General features: G+C 55.8%; 1 long non-coding RNA gene across 1 annotated transcript; it reads left to right on the top strand.

Moving 5' to 3' along the window:
* The first annotated feature begins 1,542 nt into the window (after positions 1-1,542).
* On the top strand, positions 1,543-6,402 carry LOC110126185 (uncharacterized). The gene is made up of 3 exons (XR_002310342.2): positions 1,543-1,806; positions 2,241-2,319; positions 5,280-6,402. It is a non-coding gene; the product is annotated as an uncharacterized lncRNA (long non-coding RNA).
* The last annotated feature ends 3,467 nt before the right edge of the window (positions 6,403-9,869 follow it).

The following is a 9,869-nucleotide window of genomic DNA, read 5'->3' as shown; positions in this document are numbered from 1 at the left end:
CGGAGTCTCCCAGCAGATGCAGGTCAAGTTTGAGATGATCGTGACCTCAGGGCCTGGGGGTTTCTCAGTGTGTGTGTGTGCACACGCAAGTGCATGCGTGTGTGTGCGTGTGTCAGAGGGAGGGAAGAGGGCCTGGTAGGGCTGGGGGCCGGGGGCCTGCGCTTGGGCGGAGCCGCTCTGCGGGGCTGGCGGACAGCAGCAGCCGCGCCCGTCCCCGCCGCACTCGCCCTCGTGTTTTGCCGCACTTGGCTCCCAAGCAACCCTCCAGGCGAGGAAGTGAGTCCCTTCTGTTCCACAGGAGGAAACAGAGGCCTCAAGAAGCGTTTGCCCCAGAAATAAGGGCATGAGTGCGCTCGAGGAGGCCGGCACATTCCGGCTCTCGGGTGTCGCTCCCCCGAGTGGACGTGGCTGCTCGAGGGGCCCTGGGCCCCCCGACCCTCAGGCACCCGGACCGCACGCCCCTCCTCGCCGGTCACCCCGCAGCGCCGTCCAAGCTGTTTTCACCCCTGCCCTTCCGACGCCCACTGAGGGACTGGCAGGTCTCCCGCAGGGCCCTGAAAAGCCCTGAGCCCTGTGCCCCCGCAGGAAGCTCTCGCCCCCTGGAGCGGGGCCTGGGAGCGGTCACACAGCCGCACGTCCTTGCCGGGTGACCGAGCAGCCGCGTGTGTCCCCCACTGGCCGCTCTCCAAGCTGCCCTCCCTGTCCCCGAAGCCCAGCTGTCCACCCTCTGCTCCCATATCTGTCCCCTTGGCAACTAGATTCTGGCTTATAAAACAGTTCCAAGGGCAGGGGAACCCATCTACAAAATGAAGACTCTTCTCCATCACAAAAGCCGAGAAAGTGGCCAAGTGCTCAAGAAAACAGCGTTGAAAGGAGGGCCTGGTTGGAATGAGAGCCGCAGAGTGGGGAGGGCAGGGGCAGGGGCCTTAGCAGGAAGTGTCTGCAGGTGTCCGGGAAGAGACCCGCACGGGCACAGCTCCCTGTGGGCTTAGGAAGCGAGACGGGGCGGAGCGGCTTGGCAAAGGTGATGACCACAGCCCGACCCAAGACAGGAAACCTGCCTGGTGACTCCTGGGGCTCAGGATGCAGAGAGGATGAAGGGAACAGGTCCTCAGAGGAAATCCTGGGAGCAGACCCCGGGGGAAGGGACGCATGTTTTTCACCAAATCCACAGACGCTGGCCGCGTGGACCACCCTCTCACTGTGCACTGGCCTGGGGCCCTGCTCGGGCTGCTGTAGCGGGGATACTAACGTGCAAGGAAGCCCTGGACCACCCAGCAGCCGGTCCTCACACCTCCTCCCTGCCCTTAATCCCGGCTACTGCCAAGTGGTCTCTGCTTCTGCGGAGTCACCAGTCTGGATGCTTCATACAAGTGGACTCTTATAATACACAGCCCTTGCGTCTGGCTTCTTACCCTTAGCGTAACATTCTCAAGCCCCATCCATGTGGTAGCTGCGTCAACACTCATTCCTTTCGCTTCTAACATTCTATTGCATCACGATTTGTTTATCCTCTCACTGGCTGATGGGTATTCGAGTAGTTCCACCTCTTGGCTGTTGAGAATAGTGTGATTCATGTGTGTGTACATGTATTTGGACACCTGTTTTCAATTCTGTTGGTACATGCATCAGAGTAGCGCTGCTAGATCACAGGATAATTCTATGTTTAACTGTTTGAGTAACTGACAGAATTCTCTACAGAGGCAAACTGTTTGTATTCCCATCAGTAATGGATGAAGTTTCCAATTTCTCCACATCCTTCCTAATAATAATTTCTCCACATCCTTCCTCTTTAAAATGATGATGGTGAGTTTGCCACTGCCCTCCTTGCGGTGAGAGCCGTGACACTGATTTCCAGGACAAGGCGTCTGAGGACACAGGTGGTGAAGGTGAGGGGGGAGCTGGGAACAGGCAGCGCTGGTCCCGGAAGCCTGTGAGCCGTGGAGCTTGTCCAGAGGCTGTGGCCGACCTTCCAGAGCGAGCGAAGGTCTGTCTGTGGGAATCACCTGGGCTTGGTTCTAGGGCTCCCTCTGGGCAGGACAAATTGGCCTCTCAAAAACATGGACCTGCTTCAGATTACCTGGAAGCCTCCAGCTTCTGGAGAACTTGATTCAGAATGACACATGCCTTAGCCATCACTTGCAAAGATCACAGATGCTGCTCACACTGGGGAGAGAAAAAAAAATCTCCTTCCCTCGGTTCTTACCATCGACTAGAAAATGTCTGACGTTTCTTGGCAGGTCTGATGTCTATTCGTAGGAGAAAGCTTAACTCAGGCTGTGTTTCCTGACCCTTTTCAAGACAAAGATAATGATGATGGTGAGTTTGGTGAGATGATGGTGAGTTCACCATGGCCCACTGGGGTGAAAGGTCAAAGCTGCTCGAAGCACGGGGGTGACCGGTTCCGGGCCCCCCGCCACTCCACACGCGGTACCTCCGCCCACCTGGAACTCACTGATCCCAGCACGTGTGCGCCGGGGTGAGAGGGGTCTGAGAGTCAATGTTATCTGTCAACCATGAGGCGACCTGGGTAAACTTCTTGCTCCCTTAAGTTCTGGTTCCATCTTCCCTGATGGCTCAGCTGGTAAAGAATCCGCCTGCAATGCAGGAGACCCTGGTTCAATTCCTGGGTCGGGAAGGTCCCCTGGGGAAGGGAAAGGCTGCCCACTCCAGTATTCTGGCCTGAAGAATTCCATGGACTGTGTAATTCATGGGGTCGCAAAGAGTCGGACACGCCTGAGCGACTTTCACTTTATCATTTGAAACAGGCACATAAAGCCTGCAACACCCAAGTTAGTGGAGAGAATGAAGGAGACAGAATCTTCAAAGTATTTAGCAGCGCAGGGTCAGGTGAAAAGTAGCGGCTTTTTATGATTTTGTCACACGTCCACTTGTACGTCTCTTTGGGGAGGGTAGCGCTCCCTGATGGTTCATTTACCAGCCTGCCGGGCGGGGTGGGGCGGGGCAGGGGGTGCACTTTGGGGCACCAGGCTGAGCCAGGACCGGGACACCCCCGGATGGCCCTGCAGAGTGGAGCCCACCGCAGGGGATGACACCCCCGGATGGCCCTGCAGAGGGGGGGCCCACCGTGGGGGATGACACCCCCGGATGGCCCTGCAGAGGGGGGGCCCACCGCGGGGGATGACACCCCCGGATGGCCCTGCAGAGGGGGGGTCCTGCTTGGGGGTTCCCCTCATGGGAGACTACACCCCCGGAGGGCCTGCAGATGCGTGGGGGCAGGGTCGCTCCGGGGGTCATAGCAGAGCGTCCTGAGCCACACCGGGGAGGAAGCACCCTAATTCTCCCTCCTCCCTGGGGTGACCACCTGCCCCCTGTGCCCAGCACTACGCGAGCTCCTCTTTTCCCCACCCCCAGGCCGCTGGCCGATATCTGGAGACACCTTTGGCTGCCAGCTAGGGTGAAGGGCTCCAGTGGACAGAGGGGAGGGATGCTGCTGGACTGGGATGCCCAGGACAGTCCCCACAGCAAAGAATAGTGAATCCCCAAATGTCACAGTGAGATGCCTGTCAGGTTGAGAAATGTCAGCTGGAGAAATCTTGAAATAAATAAAGCAGATCCACGTGCACGTCCTGAGGGATGGGGGCAGGAGGCAGCTCTTGGCAGAAGTGGCCGGTCTGCTGCGGACGGTCCTGGTCTCTGTCCACGGCCCGGAAGAAGGAACAGGTCTGTCTCACTGCCTTACCGGTCAGCTATCCAGCCGCTGCCGTCAGAAACGACGTCGCCCTCTGTGGAGGAAAAGCCCTGCACTGGGGACTGGGTTCTGCTCCTTCTGAGTCCTGGCTATAATCGCTATAATCGTTTTGCTATAAATCGCTCTTGCTGCCACGGTGCATTTTGCCAGCGAGCCCTGGATAAGCACTTCTGGAAAACCATGCGACAAGTCGTTCTTTCAGACTGAAAAGCCCCCAGGACCACTTTGATGTCGAGCTGGTCTCTCCCAACAGCCCTTCGGGGCGTCCGCAGGCCTTGGAAGGTCATCGGAGGCGGCTCGCAGCAGGTGTCCTCACCCAGAACCCATAGTGCCCTGAGGATGCTGGGGTTCCTGAGCTTGAGTCACACCATGAGGACCCATCCCCCAGGGCTCCAGAGGACCCACGGTCCCCCCAAGTCAGCCCCAGACTGCGTTCTGCTAGGACGGTGACCAGGTAGCCATGGACGTCGAGGGCTCTCCCGACAAACTGCAAAGTGGCTACAGCAGTTAAAGCAGCAGCCCCCGCTGCCCTCCCGCCCCGATGACCCCGGGAGGAACCGCCCTGTGCTGCGCCGCCGAGAGGGTGGCCCGCGGAGTGAGCGATCAGGTGGCTTCTCTCCTCGGCCACAGGGGACTGGGCTGCCTGGAGCCTGACCCCGAGGGCCTCCCCGCCTGACCCGCTGGGAGAAGCCAGGAGGCGGCGGAGTTGGCTGAGATGTTGAGAAAACAGGCAAGCAGAGGAGGCAGAAACACATTCAGAGGGCCGCAGCTGTGTGCTTCCGTTTATGTAACTCTCTGGGAACGAGGGTGGGTAGGCATCAGCCCCTGCGGGGGCTGGAGCGGGGGCTGGAGCGGGGGCGAGGTGCTGGCGGCCCCAGCGGCCCCTGTCTTGAATACGGTGGTGGTCCCGGGGATCGGTACACGCGACCGAATTCATAGAAACACACACAGCACGGAAGACCTGTGGGAGCGGGATCAGTCTGTGGTCGGTTAGTAGCTCCTATCCGCGGTTGACGACCTGATTTGGATCATGTGCTGTGATTATGTAAGCCATCGCTGTGGGGAAATCGTGGTGGTGGGTAGGTGGGAACTCTGTATTATTTTTGCAAATTCTTTTGAGTCTTAAATGATTTCAAAATAAAAGGTTTTAGAAAGAAAGAGAGAGCTGATATGCTGACATGAGTGACAGAAGAGACCCGCCTCCCCAAAGCGCCTCGGATCCGGAGATTTCCAGGCCTGGGTGGGCCCATCTGTGTTGACTGCAGGCCAAGAAGCAGAGCAGGGCAAACTCCTGGTGCATGAGGCTTGGTGTGCACTTTTCATTGTTTCCTCAGGAAAAATGCCCCCACCACAGAACTGCTGTGTGTGAGCGCGTTTTTAAGACTCTTGTCACTTGGGCCAGATTTCCCTCCAGGATTGCACCAGTTTATCCTCCCACCCGCAGCCCAGGGGAAGGCCAGCTTTCCCGGTGCTTGCCAAAACTGGGTTTTAATCTTTAAAGAAGGCTTAATGTTTGCCAAGGTAATACATAGAACTTGAAGTCTTGTTGTTATTTTTTTTCCTCCAGGAATTCTAAATTCATGAACTGACTTGGACCACACAATTGGCTCTTCACCTGGAGACTTGAGTTCATCTTCTTCCTTAGTTGTCTGTCCCCTTCATGAAGTGGCATTTCAATGTTGAGCCACTGAAGGGTCACTAAAAAAGGCCGTGTGAAATTTGCTCCTGCGTTTATTGTTTCATAAAACCTGAAATACACTTCTTCCGTTGCTCAGTCTCTCTTCTGTGTCATAAAACCACACCCAAGGATTCCTTTCAGGACTCAGTGCTAGGAAAGGCTCTCATTCCTGGAGGAACACATACGCTTCCTCTTTTCCAGGTTGAGAGAGCCCTATAATGGAGCATTGATCCCAATTGTTTTGGCTGCTGGAAATGCAAAGCCATTATGAGGATCAGTTACAGCAATTGTGTTAACTCCGGTGGGAAATATATTTCTGTTTCTCTTGTCTTTGGTCCTGACCTTCTGTTTTTATTATTTTCTTGATGTGTTTTACGGGTAAGCTGCTTCAAATCCTGTGAACCAAGGCAAAAGCCAAGATTTCTCTTGACTATGAGCTCTGGGAATCACAGAGAGCCCTGGCCTGGCACCTGATACAAGGGCTCACATAAATATTTGTTAAATGAATAAAGGACAGAACTTGACAGCAAACTAACAACAGAATTGACATTGATTGAAAAGAAATGCAAGTTACTAGTTGATCCAAGAGCAAGAAAATGTTACCAAGAAAAGCAGAGCTTCAAGAAGCCAAACCAGAAGGAAAAAATACCAAGAGTCTCAAAAATGTTCAGTTTTTCTATTTCTGGGAACCCAACTGAGGAAATGATCCAAAGTGCCTTCAAAATTTTAGGAACAAAGATGTTCATCACTGAGTTGTTAAAAATAATTAAAAAACTAGAAATAACCTAAAGTCCAGTAATAGGGGCATCAGTAAGAGAACTAAGAGAACTAAGTAGCCATTTAAAGCATTCACTACAAAGAGTTCTTGGGAATTGCCTGGCAGTCCAGCGGGTAGGACTCCGCACTCTCATTGCTGTGAACCCAGGTAGGATCCCTGGTTGGGAACTAAGATTGCACAAGCCCCATGGCTCAGTCAAAAAAAGAGAAAGAATTCTTAGTGACTCAAAGGAAAATGTGTGCAGTGACATTACATGGAGAAGCAGGATACGGAAGTATACACTCATCACGTTTCGCACAGTGTCAGACAGCACACAGAAGGAAGGAAATAAACTGCGGTGTGATCACTGATTCTCTCTAGGTTGTGTGAATTTTATTATTTTATCTTGATTTTTCTGTATCTCCCAGGTTTTCAGCAGCAAGCACGTATCTTATGATAAAAACAGAAAAGAAAGAGTCTCGGGGTAAAGCTGACTCCCTGAAAGGCCTGGGACGCGAGCATCCTGCCGTCAAAGAGGCAGCTCGGGGTCTTCTTGTTTCTTTTGCTAACAGTGGTCAGGACCCTTGGAGGCTCCCCCACCCACGGTGGCCACAGACTCAAAGTGGCCCTTACCTCCTCTCCCCGTGAGTACGGGCTAGACTTAGTTACTCCCTGCTGAGGGGCAGCAAATGGTGGAAGTGATGCTGTGTCGCCCAAGATAGGCTGTCAAGGCACCGCTTCTTCCTTGTTCTGTCTTGAGTCCCTTGCTTTTGGGTCAACACTGTCACTCTGTTGGACATTCGAGCAGCTCTATGGAGACCTGAGCTGGGCTCCCCAGAGGGCTCAGGGGTAAAGAGTCCTGCCGATGCAGGAGACACAGGTAGACACAGGTTCGATCCCTGGGTCGGGAAGATCCCCTGGAGGAGGAAGTGACAACCCATTCTGGTATTCTTGCTGGAAAACTCCATGGACGAGGAGCCTGGTGGGCTTCAGTCCATGGGGTCTCAAAGAGTCCAAAATGACTGAGCAAGTGAGCACGTGCAGACCTGAGTGGTGAGCAGCGGAGCCTCGCGTCAAGAGGCAGTCTTCTCCAAAGCAGACGCGCCACTGGACGACCTGCCGGACCGGCCGGTGCCCCCGTGAGAGCCAGCGGTGTGCGGGGCTGCTGCAGAGGGTTCTGAGAGATGGGGTGCTGTTTTTCTCTCTCCACCCACACCCAGACAGCTCAAAAGTCAGGTGAAGGTGGGAGAGAGCCTTCCAAAATAGTTACAGAATGGCCTCTGGTCTCAGAGGCATTGGTCAGCTGAGAAAAGGAAGCTTCCCCTTGTGATGGGGTGGGCTTTGGCGGGAAGCTTGAGGGGAGAGGCGCCCAGGAAGGTCCTGCAACCCCAGCCAGGCTGAGCTTGCAGGGTCAGGAAGGTCAGAGACACCTCTCTGCGCTGCTCAGGAAGTGTGTGACTGGAAGCAGTTAATTAAGCTGGGCCTCAGCTTCTGGTCCGTGAGACGGGAACCCCAGCTCTATTCTGGGAGGCATCCTGAGGACTGATCACATGGCAATTCCTCCAGAGCAAGAGCTGGATCAGAGTCAGTCCTTCCCCTCCTCCCTGTTTGATGATTTCCGTGTGGTTCTGACCCCTCCCATCCACCCTTTTCTCCATCAGCCTCCCGCCCCTTCCTCCAAGAGGTTCCCCTGGCACGACTCACATCTGTGCTCTTCCAGTTGGCTCAGCTTGTCTGGTGTTGCTCCCCTGGGGATTGTTATTTAACCTCTTGGACTTTACTTTCCTCTTCTGTATAATGGGCACAGCAAACAGGACCCACCTCAGGGAGTCACTGTGGGCTTTAAAAATGCCCTTGAAGAAAAAAGAAATGCACTTGAAGAAACAAGAATGGTGCCTGGCATGCTTTAGGTACTGTGTGTGTGCATATGTGTGCTTGTGTGTGGGTTTATCATCTTATCTTTTGCCATCTCCCCCGTCTCTGCTGAGCCCACACTAACTCTTCTGTTCTTTAGAACCATATCGTGCGCTCCCCTCTCCTGCCTAGAATGGGCCTTCCTGCGACGTTACTTATTGAACTGAAAGTGAAGTCGCTCAGTCGTGTCCGACTCTTTGCGACCCCGTGGACTATAGCCCGCCAGGCTCCTCCGTCCATGGGATTCTCCAGGCAAGAGTACTGGAGTGGGTTGCCATTAGCTTTTTATCAAAAGCGTCTGGAGGAGACCCGGGTGCTGCCTTCTCAGAGCCACAGCACGGCTGGCACACGCCCCTCAGACCCAGCCCCACCCTTCCGAGCCAGGGGCTCCGCCTTTGCCTGTGGGCGTTAGTGTTTCAGCTGCAGCTTGATTTTACCCCAGAGCACACAACAGGCCAGAGGAGCAAACCCCAGGGCGGCAGGCGTCACCCGTGTCAGCGCAGCAGCCACTGCCCCCAGACGGACAGCTGGGGTTCCCGCAGCAGAGGCTGGTGAAGGGCTCGGAGCCGACGCTGAGCTCATTCCTGTGTGCGCATATCATGTCGCCACCGTCGGCCTGCAGACACCTCGGGAGCGTGGCTGTGACACAGTGACGCTTCGGGTCACCACCGGCTGGGCTCCGGGCAGCCCTGGGACCCATACCCTCATTCATTCGTTCCAGACAGGAGCTGCTGCCACGTGCCAAGCACTGTTCTAGGTGCTGGGGTTTCTTCTAAGTGCTGGGGATATGCTTGGTTTTCTGGTAGGGCTTGCATTCTGATGGGAAATGGGACACACACGCATGCAGACACACAGACACACACACACAAGAGTGAATAATCAAGTCAGCACCATCTGAGCCCACCTCCTACCTGTGGAACCTGACGTCACAAGCCAGGCTGGGTGAGGCTGGAGGGTAGTGGGGACGTTTGGTTTATTTAAGGGTCATGGGAAGCTGCTGCAGGGCTTTACACAGTCAGGGGACCTGCTCAGACAAAGTCATGCCGGCTTCTGGCAGAGGGCCGTGGGGCTGGCAAGCGCAGCTTCAGGGACCCAGGCAGGGAGACCCGTGCACGTGGGGCCCGGCGGCCAGCCTGAGGGCTTTCCCGGAGCAAGGATCTAAGTGTTGGCAGTGCTGCCATCTGGGCTGGGTCTGCCCTCGCTGTGGGCATCCTGCAGGGCGTAGAACGTTGACAGCGTCTCTGGTCTTTGGCCCCTGCCGACTGGATGCCCGTGCACTAGTCTCCAGACACGATGACCAGAACTGTCTCAAAACATTGCCCAAGGCCCGCTGGGGACAAAGTCACCGCCGTGGGGAGTCACAGCAGGCCCAGCAGGACTCGCTGACAAGCTGGATGCAAGCGGACAGGGCTGGACGCAGGCCACAGGCAGCGCGGAAATCTGCCCACAACCAGGAGGGGCAGGAGCAGCGGACGGGGACCACAGGTGCCCTGTCAGCTGGACGACCTGCCAAGCTGACCGGAGGATGAGCTGCCGGCCTGCCAGAGGGTCGTAGGTAGTGGGCACCAGGTGTGGGGCGCAGGGGGACAGGCTTCCAGGGCAGCGGGGCCTCTGTCTCGGGGTTAATGATGGTGAATGGAGCGCGGACCTCCTGGAGGCTCAGGCCTCCCCCGCGGCCTCCGCAGGGCCAGAGGACCTGCCCACGTGCTCTGGCCTTGGGGTTGCCCCGTGACCACGAGGAAGAGTGCCCGTGCCGCCACCGAGGATGCACACGAGACCGAGGACACGAAGGGATGGTCATTGTCTTT

This window comes from Odocoileus virginianus, chromosome 17 (genome assembly GCF_023699985.2).
Source record: "Odocoileus virginianus isolate 20LAN1187 ecotype Illinois chromosome 17, Ovbor_1.2, whole genome shotgun sequence".
Lineage (NCBI taxonomy): Eukaryota > Metazoa > Chordata > Mammalia > Artiodactyla > Cervidae > Odocoileus > Odocoileus virginianus.
The sequence above is the reverse complement of the archived record's forward strand: the minus strand, read 5'-3'. Positions and strand labels throughout refer to the sequence as shown.